Source organism: Dipodomys merriami, unplaced genomic scaffold, assembly GCF_024711535.1.
Source record: "Dipodomys merriami isolate MVZ:Mamm:240054 unplaced genomic scaffold, mDipMer1.0.p SCAF_3, whole genome shotgun sequence".
NCBI lineage: Eukaryota > Metazoa > Chordata > Mammalia > Rodentia > Heteromyidae > Dipodomys > Dipodomys merriami.
Window position 1 is genome coordinate 2,552,381 of NW_027204492.1, and position 17,850 is coordinate 2,570,230.

Genomic DNA, 17,850 nt, shown 5'->3' on the forward strand with positions numbered 1-17,850 from the left:
AACTAGCCTTTTGGATATATCAATTTCTGGTAAATCAGAGGCTAATATAGAAAATGGCAATGAATGTAATACAATAAGAATAGCTGCCACTTCTCTGCAGCTTATTTTACATTGAGCACGACTGTACATGCCTTGATGCATTAAAGCATTTAATGATGAAACAGAAGCTGAGTCACTCAGGTGTTCAATAACTTGTGCACCGTCACTGAGCTATCAACTGATACAACTGATATCTTAAACCAGTCAATTCTATTTCTAGCCTATTCACTTAATCACTGCTTGATGGTCTCCTTCCTCCTCCCATAGTTATCTTTGGGACCCACACACTGTCCCTTACTGACTTCACTTTCAATAGGCTCTTGTAGCTCTGTAGTCTTGAGAACTTGCTTTACTTCTCTATATACCTTCATTTCTTTGAGAGATTAGATTGATATGTACAAGAGCTTATCTTTAAAAAAAGCAGGAATTATGATTTAGGGTACATGATGGGTATTTGTTGTTGACATTATGGATTTAATAATCTGACTGAACCTTATATCAGGAACTCCCAAACTTTGAGGTACATCAGGATCATCTGGTCTGCTATAATGAATTAAAATGTTTGGCTTGCCATGCTACACTGATTTTGAAGACTTATAGAATATAGGAAATGCTATTATGTAAGAGATTCTGCTATCGATAGTTCTGGAATCATACTTTGAAAAACACTATGAACAAAATGCCCTTTTCTTTCACATCTGCCCTCTTATTCTTTCTAAATAAGAGCAAATCGAGACATATCTTGGTCATTCATTTAATATTACATTTATATTTGTTATAGAAATAAAACTTTCATGTATGGGCAGAATAATCTCAGTGAGTCATTCACCAGGGGCAAACTCGAATATGAGTGAGAGAATCTTAATACTTCATAGGTAATCAACATGAAGGCTTGTTCATTTTCTCTCTCTTTTTCTCTCTATTGTTTTTATATCATGGATATTATTACCTTGTACCAATATGTAGGATGAGAGTAAGCTTTGGGTAGTATGTAGAGGTTTGACATCTTACCTGTGAGAACAAAATAACATAGTAGCACAGTAGTCATAAGGTAAAGAATGAGTCAAAGGAAGGTGCTGCCAAATTTGCTCTTTGGAGCAAGACAGCAAATGGAGTAGGTGGAGGCCTATCTGAACTGAGCTGAGTGAGTTTTTTTTCAGTTCTATACTTTCTGCGTTTGCTTCCTTTTTCCTTTAATATTTGTAATTTGTTTCCCTTGAAAAAATCTACATTCTGTATTAGTTATGCTATGAGAAAACAAAGTGAAAGGATTTGTAGAGTCAAAATAGATTTATTCAGAGAAAAGTAGAAGACACAAAGAATGTAGTCAGGTTTTGTATCATCAGCTACTCCTGTCCTACATTTGAGTTTCACTTCCCAGTACTAAGCTATTGTCTGTGCTTTATTTTACAATTGAAGTTGCATCAGCCAACTTAATCCTGCTGCAAATGTAGCTGGGCAGCATCCACCCCCTTGTTGTCCTCATGGCCAGAGCAGGCCTGGACAGCACTGTTGAAGGCTGATGATATGCTTAGGGAATGCCAAGTAATTCCAGTAGCCTTGTGAAGAAAGTTTTGCATCTCAGCTTCAGGGCCAGATACTCATCCATCTTTGTGACAAATTTAACAGTTTCAAGATCATGTGAGTTTTACCCAATTTATCACTAATGCATGTGCATTTTACTTCCTCAAGACTTTGCTAAGGACACTAAAGAATGTTTTGCTACAGTATATACTTTGGCCAAAACTATCAAAAGATGTTTTGATATAAAAACAGACAAAAGTACTTGACAAATGTTTTTTTAATGTTTAAAGTTTAATGGTCAGCAAAATAGTACTTCTCACTAAACTCTTAAGCAACTAAAATAAAATGTTGAGGTTTCAAGGTCTGAGATGATTTTGCATGCAGCTGAGTTTAAGCTGGGCTGTGCACTTAGTCATACAAACACATCCATCTTTGATCCTTTCCTCTTGACTTACAACATGTCTCTCCACAACAGCCCTGGTTCAGTTCACCTGTGTCATATTTATGTGATTCCATTTCTACTTCTAAGTCTGGGAATTCCTTAAAGAAAGGGACCCTAACTTGATTCATCTCTCATAATCTATTCTCCAAAAATTCTGTTGAAAAATTAAAAGGAGAACAAAAATGAACTGTATTAAGTGTACATAAAAAATTGTAGACATAGAGGTCACAATTGAAATGGAACCGATCACTAAAGATAGCCATGTATCTGGTCTCAGGAGGAGAAGGGTCAGACTCAACATTGTTCTTTCCCAGGACATTAGCACAACTAGATAGCCTGTTCATTTCCCTTAGGACAAACGATTCTCCAATGTTCTTCTATCCCACTGCCTCACACAGGCATATATCTTTCTCAGTAGTATAGAGATGAAATGTAGATCGAGATGCTTAACAGATGATTCATAGGTACCAATCATGAAAGTGTGTAAGTCTAGCTAGGTAATGTAGGGATATTTACTTCTACCTTTCTTGTTTTTTTGTGTGTGTGGGGTGGGTAGACTAAGGTTTGAACTCCGGGCCTTATGCTTGCTAAGAAGGCAAACATGAGCCACACTTTTTGCACTTGATCCATGTCTTAATGTCTAAATGCAATTAATGTATTTCCCTTCTAGTACTTTTCCAAGGCTACTCAGCATGAGATGCTCTGGCTAAGCCTTGCAGAGACAAAGACTAAGGTATCTTATAGCTGATTCATTTGATATATTGACCTCTATGATCCGTACAGTAAAAGAAAACATTGGGCAATTGTCCAGAGGCCTAGAAATGGCTCATGCTCCTTCCACATATATCAAATAAGACAGAACTACTCGCCTCCTGCTGCTCAATATGAACAAGATTGGAAAATATAGGAAAGAGAAAAATATTTCATAGTATTTATTGTTTCTACCAGAGATAAGCCCAAAGTGTCAGGAAGGTTGGATGAATAGTGCTGAATTCTAGTCTTAAAAAAGGAACCTGAGATGACTAATTGGTAGATAGTGGCAGATAAGAAAAGTTGGCAGTTAGACCATTTTTATTCTTGGTCATTTTTTCTGTCTTCTTTCTTTCTTTTTTTAAATTCTCCTTAAGTAGTTGTACAAAGGAATTGCCATTTTGTAGAGCAGTTTATGAATACAATACATCTTCATCAATGTCACTGCTTTCAACATTCTTGCCCGTCCCTCCCCTACTCACTTCTCCCATTACTCTTGTTAATTTTGTAGGTTATTCATTTGACTCTTTAACTGCATGTCCCTCCTCTTCCCACTCCTCCCTCCTCCTCCCTCTCCTCCTCCTCCCCCCTCCTCCTCCCCCTCCTCCTCTTCCTCCTCCTTTATTTGTCTGCACTCTTACCTTGACCCCACCCTACCCCTTTAATGTATCCTGTTCATGAACTGATAATTTTCAATGTCAGTATAAGAGCAGAATACCTCTTTTTGTCTCTCTTATTAACTAAATTGGCCTGATTTAAAAATCTCAGAGTCTGAGAAGTTTGCATTTGGAAAATATACATGGTAAGCACTGTGTGTTACCTATTCTAACACTCATCATGCACCAGGTCATCATTCCAACATGTCATACACAGTCATTTATTGAATTCTCATAGGCCATGCTAACTTGTATGTATTCTGACTTCCATTTTACAAATATCTGACAAGATATTTTTCTGATATAAATGTCTATTTAAGATAGCACTATTTAGCTAGGCTCATTCCTAGCTACTTAGGAGGCTGAGATCTGAGGATTGCAGTTTGAAGCCAGCCTGGATAGAGTAATCTGTGAGACAATTAGCCACCAAAACCCCCGAAGTGAAGCTGTGATTCAAGTGCTAAAGCACTAGCCTTGAGTGAAAAAGCTGAAGGCCAGTGTCCAAGCCCTGAGTTCAATCCCGCCCCCCACCACCACAGCAGCACTATTTGAAGGGTTCTGCTTTCAATTTTGCAATGTTACCTGCAGAGAAAAAGTTTGGCTAATGGGTTATGTCTAAATTGTTTATTTTATTCATTGTATTTATAATCATTCCAAACTTTGTTTTACCTCTTTGTTTTCCTGTGTGAATTTTAGAATCAGCTTTTTCAATTTTTGCAGAAATCTCTGCTGATGACTTTCTTGCATTCAGGTAGATTAAAGGTGTCCACCAAGTATTTAAAGTCTCCACAGATGACTATAAAAGCTTTCTAAGCCAGGAGCTGGTGACACACGCCTGTAATCCTAGCTACTCAGGAGGCTGAGATCTGAGGGTCACGGTTCAAAGCCAGCCCGGGCAGGAAACTCCGTGAGACTCTTATCTCCAATAAAAACCACTAGAAAACCAGACGTGGCATTGTAGCTCAAGCGGTAGAGCGCTTGCCTTGAGCTGAAGAGCTGAGGGACTATGGCCAGGCCCAGAGTTCAAGCCCCATGACCAACCAAAAAAAAAACCTTTCTATTTGATCTCTTTATAGTTATGAAAAAAAACTTATCTCTGGTAAGGCTTCTTGGTTTTATGGATATTTATATATTTCCAATACTTACTTTTTGACTAATAATTTTAGTCCTTTTGTCTTAAGCTTTTTTGTATCTTATCATCTTCTGTAACTAGCATATATTTGTCTATACTGATTAGCTTGGTTTATTTTAAGTTAATCATTTCTAGAATTTGCTTTAGGATAATATCTATTACTTAATTACACAATATTATTTGAATTATTTGTTTTCTATTACTCTATCCTTCCCTTCTTCTTGCCTTTTAAATAATAGTATTTTCTTCTAATTTTTACTGTTTTAGTATTTACCTTTGAAATTATTCCTAAAATGTTAGACTTATTCCAGTCCATACTTTTCTGATTGCTATAAAATGTGCTTCATTTTTCTTTCTCCTTTTTCTTCATTAATTTCATGAATATTTTAGATTTAAATATAATTTAAACTCTAAAATATCTTTGACTCCGTGTTTTGTCTCAATTTTGTTTACACTTACCTGCTTATTCTCTCTGGTGTCCTTCATACTCTTTCATATTTTACTATTTCTTTGTAGGCTCATTTTCCTTTTACCTGAAGAATTTGCCTTCTGTAGCCCTTGTTTTTTTCTTACTTGCTTCTTTTGTCTTTCTGCTTTCCTTTCTTCTCCATCCCCTTCCCTTCTGTCTCTCCTTTATTTCATTTTACTGGTGAGGAATTCCTTCAGTCTTTGTTGATTTGAAAGTCTCTTTATTTGTCTATGTTATTGAGGAATGTTTTCTTGGGTGAAGAATTCTGCATTGGTAGTTCTGTGTGCTTACTCCAGCCCTTTTTAAATGTCATAACATTTCCCTGTGGATTATATTGTTTCTTTTGAGAAATTTGCCTTCAATTTTACAATTGTTCCTCTGAAGGGAAAGTTTTTTCCCTTTGGATGCTTAACCTATTTTCTTTGCCTATGATGTGCCTTGGTGTAACTTTCTGTTTGTTTATTCTGTTTATACTCCATTGAGATTCTTTTTTTTTTTTTTTTTGGTTTAAGGCAAGGACTCAAACTCAGTATGTGACATTTTCACTCATTGGCTAGTGCTCTAGCACCAACCCTGCCACTGAAATGCTATAAACCTATAGGTTTATATCGCTCATTAGTTTTGTTAACTTTCATGATTTTGTTTCCCCATTTCTTCTTTATTCTCATTTGAGCATATCTTATATGTCTCTTATTCATTTCTTCTATTTTCATTTTTTCTCATATGTTTCAGTTTCAATATTTTTACTTTTTTATTGTGAAAATGCTGTTCAGAGGGGTTACAATTACATGAGCAAGGTAATGAGTACATTTCTTATCAAGCATTGTTGCCTCCTCCTTTGGTTTTCCTCTACCATCTCTTTCCTCCCATCTCCACAACTAACTCCCCCTCTCCCCCGCCTAAATTATAAAGTTCATTTTTCAACATAATGACTTGTACATCTCATTGTTGTAATGGGTCCACCTGTATCCCTATTTAAACAATTTGTTTTTTCCCTTCCCCTCCCCAAATTATACCAACATCAACTACAGTGAAAACAGGGGTTACACAATGGGAGGAGAACAAACAATAGAAACAAAAGAATCACATAGTTTATTGTAAGCACATAAAGAACACTAGCAAGAAAGGAAAGACAAAAACCTCTTGTGTCCCTGTCTTGGGGTACATTTTGCTTAAAATTATCTCATGTGGTCATATGTACATAACTTTTGACCTACTCTGCTTGTCCTAAACATGTATTAGTCACTGCAAACAAGGGAAACCATGGGACCTATGTTTTTTGGGCCTGGCTTACTTCACTTAATATGATTTTTTCCAAGTGTTTCCATTTCCTAACAAAAGAGGCAATACAATGGAATACTATGCCTCCATCAGAAAGGATGACATTGCCTCAATATTTTTAATTATCATGGAATTCCATAATTCTGTTCTTTTGTATCTAATGCTCTATTCATAAATGCACTGTTTTTAGTTTTTCCATTGTAGGATATTCAATTGATTTCTAACTGATTAACTCTGTTGTAGTTCCTGATCCTTTCATCTTTTTAAACTGTTCCTCTTAAAAAAAAATCAACCATAGTTGATCTTAAACTAATTTTCCCATTATTTCAATGTTCAGAGCGTCTGTGGTTCTGTATCTCTATGTTTTTATTATTGATTGTATTTTTTACCTCCATATGACCAGTGATTTTTTTTATAGCATGTCATATAGCAAGTATACAGGAGTCATTGACACCCAGATGAGATAATCTAGGAAGGATTTTACTTTTCTCCTTTAAGCCACATAAAGTCAAAGGGTTCTTAATTAATCCAATTAGAAATTAATTCTCTAGAAAGTAAGCACACAGTAGGTTTTTTGTCATATTATCCCTAAAAGATTGTGGAAGATGCCCAGAGCTGGTGGCTCATGCCTGTAATCCTAGATAATCAGGAAGCTGAGATCTGAGTATCACAGTTCAAAGCCAGCCCTGGCAGGAAAGTCCATGAGACTCTTATCTTCCATAAATCACCAGAAAGCCAGAAGTGGCACTGTGGTTTAAGTGGTAGAGTGCTTGCCTTGAGCTGAAGAGCTCAGGGACATCACCCAGGCCCAGAGTTCAAGCCCCCATGACCACCACACCACCACCACCAACAACAACAACAAAAAGACTGTGGAAGATCCAGATTCACGGTTTGGGAATTTCAAAATCTCTAGTTCATATAGACTTCCTAAGAATTTAAAAAATCTCTAGTTCATATAGACTTCCTAAGAGTTGAATGGATGATGGAGATGTCACTGTAACTTTTAGAAATGGTTTACTTAGTACTTGTGCAGGGTCAGAAGTCAGCATATGTCCAGTGGGGAAAATCCGCTGAGCAGTTTAGCCTCGTCAATTTTTAAAATTTGTCATACTGGCCCCATCAAACTGCTAAAAGCTTTGCTGCTTTTGCTTTCTCCATGAGAGTCTCTTTGCCCAAGTAAGCCTGAATCTCAGCTTGCTTTCAGATTTGGCACATTTTTTAGAAGGGAAAGATTTGAAAATTGCCAACTCACTTTGGGAAAGTTTTCTGTTTCTTGAAATTTTTAAGTTACCTAATCTTTGTTTCCACCAATAGCTGAAACCTTTAGCATTTTACTTTTGTAAATTGTCAAGTTTTTTCTCTAGTATTAGTAGATTGTTGCCTCTCATAATCTTTGATTCCGAAAGGTATCTTTGGTGCTATTATAAATTGGAATTGAATACTTCTTGCTTACTTATAGATGTAGAATATGCTTTGTGTATTATTTGACTTAGGCCTCTTTGTAAAACTATTAGTTTATACTCTATAATGTGATCCATGAATACTGAAATTTGTATTTGTTTTCCTATACTTAAGGTTCTATTTCATTTTCTGTGTTAATATGTTGAGCTATGTAAGACCTCTACTGTAATGCTGAACAGCAGTGATAATAGATGGCAGATTCTTCTCAGATTAAAGTAATATTTTCAGTAAGTACGTTGTAGATACATTGTGTCTTGTTAAGGAAATTCCATTGTATCCTTGTTTCCTATTTTTTGGAAATAATGGATATTAAATCTTTTTAGTGTTTTTTGTCTATGTGTCTTTGCAAACTCAAAATATTGCTCTCTTCTAAAATATTAATGTGGTGAATTACATTTAAAATTTTAAACCAGAATGGCTTTACTAGGATAAACACAACTAGGTCATGATGTATTAGGCTTTTTATATGTTGTTGGATATGACTTTTAAATATTTTCAAGGATTTGTTCATTCAAGACCATGAGTCATAGTGGTCTCAAGGTTCAAGGAGTCTTATGAGGTGAGTATTGCATTTTCTTTTTTAAAAAATATTGTTATTGCAAAGATGATATACAGAGGGGTTGCAGGTAATGAGTACAGGTAATGAGTACATAGGACATAGCTATCAAAATCAATAAAAAGCCCATACAACGGGAGATCTTTATCAGCTATGCATCAGACAAGCGCCTCATATCTAAAATATACTTCCAGCTCAAAAAATTAAACCTTCATAAAATAAACCCTCAAAGCAATAATACTCCCATTAATAAATGGGCAAAAGACAGAGAGAGACTTCTCTGAAGAAAAAATAAGAATGGCCAATAGACATATGAAGAAATGCTCAACATTTCTGGCCATAAAAGGAATGCAAATCAAAACAATATTGAGATTCCACCTCACCCCAGTTAGAATGGCCATTATCAAGAAAACTGATAACAGATGCTGGCAGGGATGTGGCCAAAGGAATGCATTTGCTTTATGAGTAGAAATTGCAAATTGCATCAAAGTATTTTGACCTACATTTTCTCCATGAGAAGAACTTAGTCTCCAGGCTTTTCAATAGTTACAAGAATAATGACATAGCTGGAGCTACTGGCTTATGCCAATAATTCTGGCTACTCAGGAGGCTTAGATTTGAGGATGGTGATTTGAAGCTGGCCCAGGTAGGAAATTCTGCGAGACTCTTATCTCCAATTTAATCACAGAAAAAGCTGGAAGTGGAGCTGTGGTTCAAGTGAGAGAGCACTAGCCTTGAGCAAAAGAAGCTCAGGGACAGCACACAGACCCTGACTTCAAGCCTGTAAAAAAGGAATATTCTCATGATCCTTTTGGTTTGTCAGTCAGTGAGATACACTAAAAATACAATGTGTAGAATTAAATCTATGAATCTTATACAAAGGTGAACAAATGGATTTTCATGTGAGTATCATTAGACCAATATAAAGAACATTCTTTAAGCCCCAAAGTTCCCCTGTACCTTTCCAATCATTTTCCCTTTTTCCTACACTTCCTATATTTCTATAAAAGGAATCAGAATATATGTGTGTATATCTATATCTGTATCTATATATATATATATCATTATGTTACTATACAGCTCAATTGTGATTCTATATCTCTCTTTGATCTAGTCTTTCCTACAGCATCACATGCTTGACATCCCACATGTTACTTATTATTTGTGGCATTGGGGTGGGGGTGGGATTAAATTGAGAGTCATATGCATGCAAGGAAAGCACACCATCACTTGAGCCATTCCACCAGCCTGGCCTTTTCATGGCAATACTGAAACAAACCAGTTTCAATTAGACCTTTTGTATGGCTACTGTTATACATCTTTACTTATCTATATCTATCTCTCTATGTCTGTTTTTCTATCATCTATGTATGTATGTATATATGTATGTATGTATGCATGTATCTATCTATCTATCTATCTATCTATCTATCTATCTATCTATCTATCTATCTATCATCTATCTAGCTCCCTATCTATGTCTTTATTGCAGAGTCTGTTAAAGTATTTTGCCCATTTTTTAAATTTATAAACTTCTAAATTGTTTTACAGAATTCTGTGTGTGTGTGTGTGTGTGTGTGTGTGTGTGTGTGTGTGTGTGTGTGTGTGTGTGTGTGTGTGTGTGTGTGTGTGTGTGTGTGTGTGCCAGTACTTGAGCTTGAATTCAGGGCCTTGTGTTCTTCATAAGCTGTTTCTGCTCAAGAGTAGTTTGCTACTACATAGGCCACACTTCCACTTTTGGCTTTTTGCTCATTACTTGGAGACAAGTATCTTATGGATTTGTCTGCTTGGGGTGGCTTCAAACCTCAGTTTTCATATTTCCACATCCTAAGTAGTTAGGATTGCAGGCATGAGCCACAAATACCTTGCTCATAGAATTATATTCTGAATATAAGGGTTTTTTTTGGTCACATATATGTATTGTAAATACTTTTCAGGGCTTTGTGTTTGGTAAACAAGCAATCTAGTAGTTAAGCCATGCTTATATCCCATTTTTCTCTAGGTTATTGACCAGGGCCTTCTTCAGACTGTGATCCTCCTACACAGGCCTTCCATACAGCTGAGAGTATAGTTATATACCATTAACGCTTGGGTGTTTATTGGTTGACATGAGGTCCTATTAATGTTTTTGTGTGACTTGGCCTTCAATTGTAATCCTTCTGATCTTGGTCTCCTAAGTAGGTTAGATTACAAGCAGGAGCCAATGCACTGTCATAGTGTATTTTGCTAAATATTACCTTTATTTCGAGGCTCATTTGTTATTTTCTTTTATAGATATTTTCCTTATCCCTTCTCTAATGAATCATTGCCTGCCCTAAAACCGTGAAGAAGTTTTCCTGTTTACATTTAGAATTTTTATATTTTCACTTTTACATTGATATCTGTGATCAGTCTCATATTAATTTTGTGAAAAGGTTAAGATTTGTTTTCTCCTTCATAGGACTAGTTGTTTGAAAATCACTTACCATGAAAATTTTATTATCTCCAGTTGAATTGCTTTGAGAACTATTCAGGAACAATGGACGATACCTATTTTTGAACTCTATTTTGTATCACTTACCCATTTTCTCTTATGTTAATACCACACTCTTGTAAATATATACTTATGGAAGTTTCAAAATCAAATAGTCTAACTTTTTAAAATTTGCTATTCTTTTTCGAAATGGCTTCAGATAGTCTAAGAATTTTGTATTTTCACAAAAATTATATAAAATGCTTGTCAATTTCTAAGCAGTGTCATAGTTTTGAAAATGTTTTCATGAAAATCTTGCTTAGTAATTGTGTCAAATTTTTGTTAAATTTAAAGAAAATTGACACCTAAGTAATGTTAAATCATAACTCAATTTTATAAAACCTATTCCTCAGCAAGTTTATATAGTTTTCCATGTAAATATGTTAAGTATAATTTTAAGCTGTTGACGCTTTATTACTATTATAAATCTTGCTCCTTAAAACTTTACTTTCAGGGGCTGGGAAGGTGGCTCAGTGGTAGAGCGCTTGCCTTGCTTGCATGAGGACCTGGGTTTGATTCCTCAGCACCACATAAGCAAAAAGAAAAAAGCCAGAAATGGTGCTGTGGCTCAAGTGGTAGAGCACTAGCCTTGAGCTGAAGAGCTGAGGGACAGCGCCCAGGTCCAGAGTTCAGACCCCACGACAGGACCTCCCTCAAAAAAATTTACTTTCAATTATTGCTAATAAACAAAGTATAACTGATTCCTGTAGATTGATCTTGCATACCATATTATGAATATTTGTAACATGCTCATGTATTTATTTGAAGGTTTATATATAAATACATTTACAAGTATGAATTTAATGTTCATTCATCTGTGTTATTGTGAATTTTAAAATTTGATCAATGCAACTTTTAAATATTAAAATATTTTGTCATGGATTTTTTTAAAATTTAGACTGACAAATAGTTATGTATATTTTCACTTATGAATATATTGTGGAAAGATTGTCAAGCTAAGTAGCACATATATCACTTTACCTATTTTCATTTTTTAAAATTAATTTTTTATTATTAAAAACATGATGTGCAGGAGGGTTAGTTACATAAGTCAGATAATATGTACATTTCTTTTTTGGACAATGTAACTCCTTATTTTTTTAATATGGTGAAAATACTTAAACAATTGAAAACAGCTTTAATATTAAGTATATTCACCATGCTGTGTAGTAAAATAAGTTCCAACTGCACACTCAGAACATTGTTCCTTCAATGATCATTTTGGTATGCTGACTTCATTTCTTCTGTAAATGCCTACAAATGGGATTGCATAATGACAGAGTTTTCTGAGGAAATGCAGGAATGTCTGCCCTCATGCAGACTTAGCTCTTACCACATTGATAGCAACCATCCTAACTTACATGATGTGCTATCTCATTTTCTACTACTTATGAGTAGTCACAGTTAAAGACCTGAACTGACATTCACTTCAAGTTTTGTCGTTATAAAATTGGATTTTTTTTGTGGTATTGAGATGTCTGAATTTCTTACATATTTTGAATATTAATTCTTTGGGAGAAGTGTGGTTTGCAAATATTTTGCCACTTCTATTCTGAAAGCTGGCTTCACTCTCTTTATTGTTTCCTTTGCAGTACAGAGACCATTTAATTTGATATAGTCCATAATGATAAAACAACATTCCCATGAACAATGTCAGAACTTCTAGGAACTTGCAAATTTCAAGTGTTACAATTAATAGTAATACATTTTAAGTTATTCTTTGTGCCTAGTCTATGATAAAGTTTCAATTTAATTTATTTCCATGTAGATATGCACTTTTCCTAGAATTAATACTTTAATGGTCTATTCTTTCTCTATTGTATAGTTGTAATATCCTTGTAACTGACCATGTGTGGTGTGTTCATATCAGGCTTTCTATTTCTAGTGGTCTATATGCTTGTATTTATACTAGTGTCATTCTGCTTCAATTATTGTAACTTTACAATATAGTTTCAAATCAGAAAGTGTGATGACTGTAGTTCTGTTTTTGTTTCCTTCAAGAGTGTTTTCTCTATTTTTAGTTGTTCAAACTTGTACATATGACTGTTCCCTTAATTTCGTTTTAGGATAATTTATCGATAGTGTTAAAACGTAACTAATTTTTGCATGTTGACCTTTGTCATTTGCTTCTATTCTGAATGTTAGTTCTGATAAGCATTTGCAGAGTGCAGGTTTTTCTCTATATAAAATCATGTTATCTTCCTGGGTAACTAAGGTTCAGTTCTGTAATACTACCTACTCAGGTGGCTGAGATCTGGAAGCCTCCCCAGGAAAAGTCTCTGAGAATCCATTTCCAATTACCCAGCAAAATGCCAGGAAGAAGTTAGTGATATAGCTCATGTAATTGAGCAAACATGACCATTGAGCATGAGGCCTTGAATTGAAGTTCCATAAAATAAATGGATAGATAAGTAAGTATATAAAATATAAAGAAAGAAAGAAAATCATCAGTTTTAAGAATATTGCCTCCACTTTAATTTTTTGAAGTTTGATAGGGATTGATGTTAATTCATTTTTAAATTTTTAGCAAATTTCCTCAGTGAGGCCATTAGATCTTGAGCTTTTCGTTGTAGGATTTTGAGTACTTGTAAAATGTACTTGTTTTTGCTCTGTTCCTATTTCTGTCTTCATGATTGAGCCTTAGTAGATGGTCTCTTCCTAAGAATTTAATAATTTCTTCCCAGCTACTTTTATTTACTAGCGTTTCATTGTTCATAAGAGCATCTTAGAAACCTTTGGATTTTGTGGTATTATTTGTTAATGTCTCCTCTTCTATTATTTATTTTAGTCTACATTTTTATTTATTTTAGTCTTTTTAGTTTTTGTTTTTGCCTGGCCTGGGGTTTGACTCAGGGCCTGGGCGCTGTCCCTCAGCAACTTTTGCTCAAAGGCTAGCAATCTACCTTTTGAGCCATAGCACCACTTCTGACTTTTTCTGTGATTTAATTGGAGATAAGTGTCTCACAGAATTTCCTTCCTGGGCTGGCTTCAAACTGACATCCTTAGCCTCCTGAAAGAAAGAAGAGCTCTTTTCAGCACCTTTGGAGGAAGTGCAGTCCAGCTAGCACCTTGAATTATACTTCTGGCTTCTAGAACTATGACAGAAAAAAAAATTTCTGTTGCTTTCTGCTACCAAAATTATAGTAGGCCTAGGAGATGAGTATAACAACCATTTGCTAGTTTATTGTGTTTCTTTTTGTCAGTTTAATAATTCACTAAATCTAATGGACATTTTAGAAAACCAATCTACACATAAAAATGTTCCTGCGCAGGAAGAAGTCTGCATAGCTGTGTGCCTAAATATACATTTGCCTTATGCTATGCACAACTTGCATGTTGTTTTGATAAACAAATGTACTGAGCTTGGGGTCCAGTAGTCTGGATAATGGTGTTAAGTCTATCACTGACTCATTCACCATGAGTTTGTGTGAGGTTAGTTATTCTTCAGTCCAGTGTGTCTTCTTGTAAAATAAGATGGTTACTTTAATGGGTTCTTTCAGCTTAATAACTCTAAGCTTACAAGTCTGTATCTGCCTGCATAATCAGTTTATAGATGAATACTTTGAAAATAAGTAGTTTTTCACTACCTATTTCTCAGAAGGATGGAGTAAAGAGCATTAAGAATTCAGGAGAAGAAACAACAGATAATAGTTTAAACAGAAATCATGTATTGTGGAGAGAACCTTAAATGTCTACTATGTCTTAATTGCTGTATATATTTTGAGGGAAAAGTATTTCAGTCAGATACCCTTTGTTTCTTTGAATAAATGGGCTGGAAATGACGAAATGAGGATATAATTAAGAAATGTTTTTGGCTAAGCCAGGAGCTAGTCTCAGGCTTTTAATTCTAGTTACTCAGGAAGCTGACATCTAAGGATTATGGTTTGAAGACAACTTGGGCAGGAAAGTGTGTGAGACTCTTATCTCCAATTAAGAATTTTTAAAAAGGCTGGAAATGGAATTGAGGTAGAACACTAGCCATGAGCACAAAAGCTCATGGACAAGTACTCAGGCTCTGAGTTCAAGGCCCCAGGACTGGCACAAAACAAAAGAAAACAAAAATGAGAAATGTTTTATGCTAATCAGTATAAATGAGTAGAAGCTAAATTCTTTGTGATCAGAAGAGGCTCTTTGCAAACATGTCCAGATTCCTGTTTCACCTGAAGATTGGAAAATGAAATGTTAAATCAATGTGATTTGGACTTCCATTTGGAGAATTATCTTTGTATAGCTTTTGAAATTTGATAAAACATTTGTAATATTTTTACTAGCTTCTTAGTCACAAAAAGGGGTTTCATTGTGACATTTCCATACATAGAATGTCCCTTGATCAAACATACTGCCTTTATCACTAGAATTCCTCTATTCCCTTTCCCTGCTTTTTGAAACAATTTCATCCAGTTTGATCATTCTATTTTCATACATGTATATAAAGTAATTCAACTGAATTTGCCATCTTTCACCCCTTTTTCTGTGTATATTAATTGTACTCAGGGTTTTTTCTTTTTGAAAATAATGTTTCCATCACCCTTTAGTTATCTACTTAAGATATTGCAGGGTGGAATGTAGCACTCACTCTTCCAAGGTAACACAGTGATTTTCCCAGCAGGACCCAAACATATGTTCTTTAGTTTTAGTCTGCTTGCAACTAATATTGCATCATTGCTGCACTTTGCCCAGGTTGGTTTTTCTTCTTTTACCATCACAACAAAATTGTTTTCTATTTTTAATCCATCAATTTTTTTCTCTTCTATCTCTTTATTTTCTAGTCATGCAAACTTAGGAGTAGCCTCCCACCGTTACACACATGTGGATTCCTGTCAATATTTTTTAAAAGAAAAGCATTGTGGTCTTGCTGCTTCTCTGACTTGTCTCCAGGAAAGCATGAGCTGACAGTTAGGAAAGGGGTCCACACAACTACTTGCTTGGGGGTGGGGTGGAAGTTAGGTCATTAGGGGATCAATGGGGCTGAACTCTTTCTTCCTGGAGAAGTGTGAATGACAACCCTTTTGATGTACAATTTTAGCTCTTTATTATCCTCAGACATGGAATCTGAGCAGACAGGCTTATCAGACGTTTATCTGGAGCCTGGGTTAGAAGGCACGCCCATAGGGATGGAAGGGGGAGAGGAAGGGAGGAGAGGAGGAAGCTCACTCTCTCTTCGCTCTGGGAGAAGCAAGTAAGCAACACACATCTGCCACGGTAATCTCTACTTCCTTTATGCTCCTATTGATACCTTCCCCTTTCCCTCTCTTTCTCTTCCCCTTGTTTCTCCTGCTCCGCCTCGTCTCTCTGAGCCTCCCTCTATTTCTTTGCTGGCAACCTGAAAGAATATTTATTACTTCAGTCTTCCCTAAAACGACCGTAGATCTCCAGCCTTGCAGCCCTGTGGTATGAGACCAGCACAGCCGCCCGCGTGTTTAGCACCAGGCAGTGGGGAATCTAAAGGCAGCAAAGGGGGGGGGGGCGAAAGGGAGGAGAGGAGAGAAGAGGTGGGTGGGGGGGAAGAAAGGAGGGGGAAAGAGGAGAAAGAGAGAGGAGAGAGAAAGGGAGGGAGAGAGGAGAGAGGAGACAGGGAGAGAGGGAGGGAGAGCAAGAGAGGGAGGGAGGGAGAGGGAGAGGGAGAGCGTGAGCGCGCGCAAGCTAGCGAGCAAAAGCAGAGAGACAGACCCAGAGAGGGACCTGGAGAGAGACCCAGAGAAAGACAAGAAGCAGCCGAGCTGTGCCCAAGCTCAGCCTCCAACTTGTTTCCGTTCATTCATCCTTCTCTCTTCTCGGCTTGGGGAAGTGTTTGTGGCACTGGGTAAGAGACTTAGATGCTCTTCCTTCCCCCTCCCCCCAAGCTCGGGTCTCCTTTGGCGATAGCATCTCCCCCCGCTCCCTATGGAGAGTCTCCTTGGGTTGGTCGAGGTGGCGAGACGGGCTCTGCAGCTGTGCTGCTATCCTGGGTTCCCCAGTGGGGCGGGTGGAAGCCCAGAGGCGGCATCTGGAGCTGGGAGGCACTGGGGTAAAACCTGCCTTTGCCAAGGGGGATTGCGATGTGTGTGATGTGGTGCTGTGGATGCGCGGTTTGCTTCATTGTCAGTGAATTGTTTTGTTCCTCTTTGGAAGCAGGTCAGCATTGACCTTGCAAATTGCTTTGGGGGGGGCGGGGGGGACAGCTGCTGCAGAAAGCCATCCAGTGGCCCCTCGCCAGCCAGCGCACACAGCACTGTCATGACCCCCCAGACAGCCCTAGGCACCCGGGGGATGGGGTAATGGCTGGAGCTTCCTCCCTCCTTTAACTCTTTCTCTGCAGCTGAGGTCTGGCTGCTGGGATTGAAGGTGGAGACCAGGCAGCCCCTTCCCCATCTCCCTCCTTCCCTTACCAGTGGCAAGTGAGTGGAAAGTTGTAAATAGCTGCTTTCCTAAAGCAGGTGAGGGCCTCCCCCTCCCCCTTCCTTTAAGAGGCTTCGTGTGGGGTTGAGCCCTGACTTCCTCCACAAACTTGGGAAGCTTCTCTGAAGGAAGGAGGGAAGCCCCTCTGCCTGCTGACCCCCTAGCCCAGGTAGTTGCCCTGACAACCAGAATCCAGCATTGAGGTATTCAGGTAGCCCAGTTCTTCCCACGGGTAGGCATCAGACTGGGTTCAGCTGTGTCCTTGGCAGGGAGGAAACACCTGATGGTTTGTGTGGGGCTGGCTCTCCAGTTTGCTGTGTTGCAAAGTGTGGCTGGGGGGGAGGGGGACCTTGGGTGTGGGCCCAGGAGCCAGGCTTCGCCTGGGAAGTGGGGAGGTTTGTTCAGCCTATTGTAGCCCCTCTGAACTGGCACAGGAAGGGATCTGCATGTTTCACAGAGACTTCTTGAGTCAGTGACACCACCATGCAGCGCCCCCCACCAGAGTCATTATGGCATCAGGATTGCTAATGGGTACCATTGTTCAGTGGTCAATGTGTTTCTGGTCTTGGGCTGAAGGTTTGCTGTGTATTGCTATATTTAATTCTCATGTCTGCCCCATGATGGATGATATTATTATCGGTGGTTTACTG

General features: G+C 37.5%; 1 protein-coding gene across 2 annotated transcripts in view; it reads left to right on the plus strand.

Annotated features, from left to right (window-relative positions):
• The first annotated feature begins 15,924 nt into the window (after positions 1-15,924).
• The window catches only part of Gabra3 (gamma-aminobutyric acid type A receptor subunit alpha3), a 170,970-nt gene continuing 169,044 nt past the window's right edge, over positions 15,925-17,850 (plus strand). The window contains exon 1 of one of the 2 annotated variants that reach the window (XM_070039556.1): positions 15,925-16,024. The gene's annotated coding sequence lies outside the window, so the exon portion shown is untranslated. Of the gene's footprint in view, positions 16,025-16,481; positions 16,626-17,850 lie in introns of those variants that run through there. The other variant, XM_070039557.1, reaches the window with a different exon arrangement.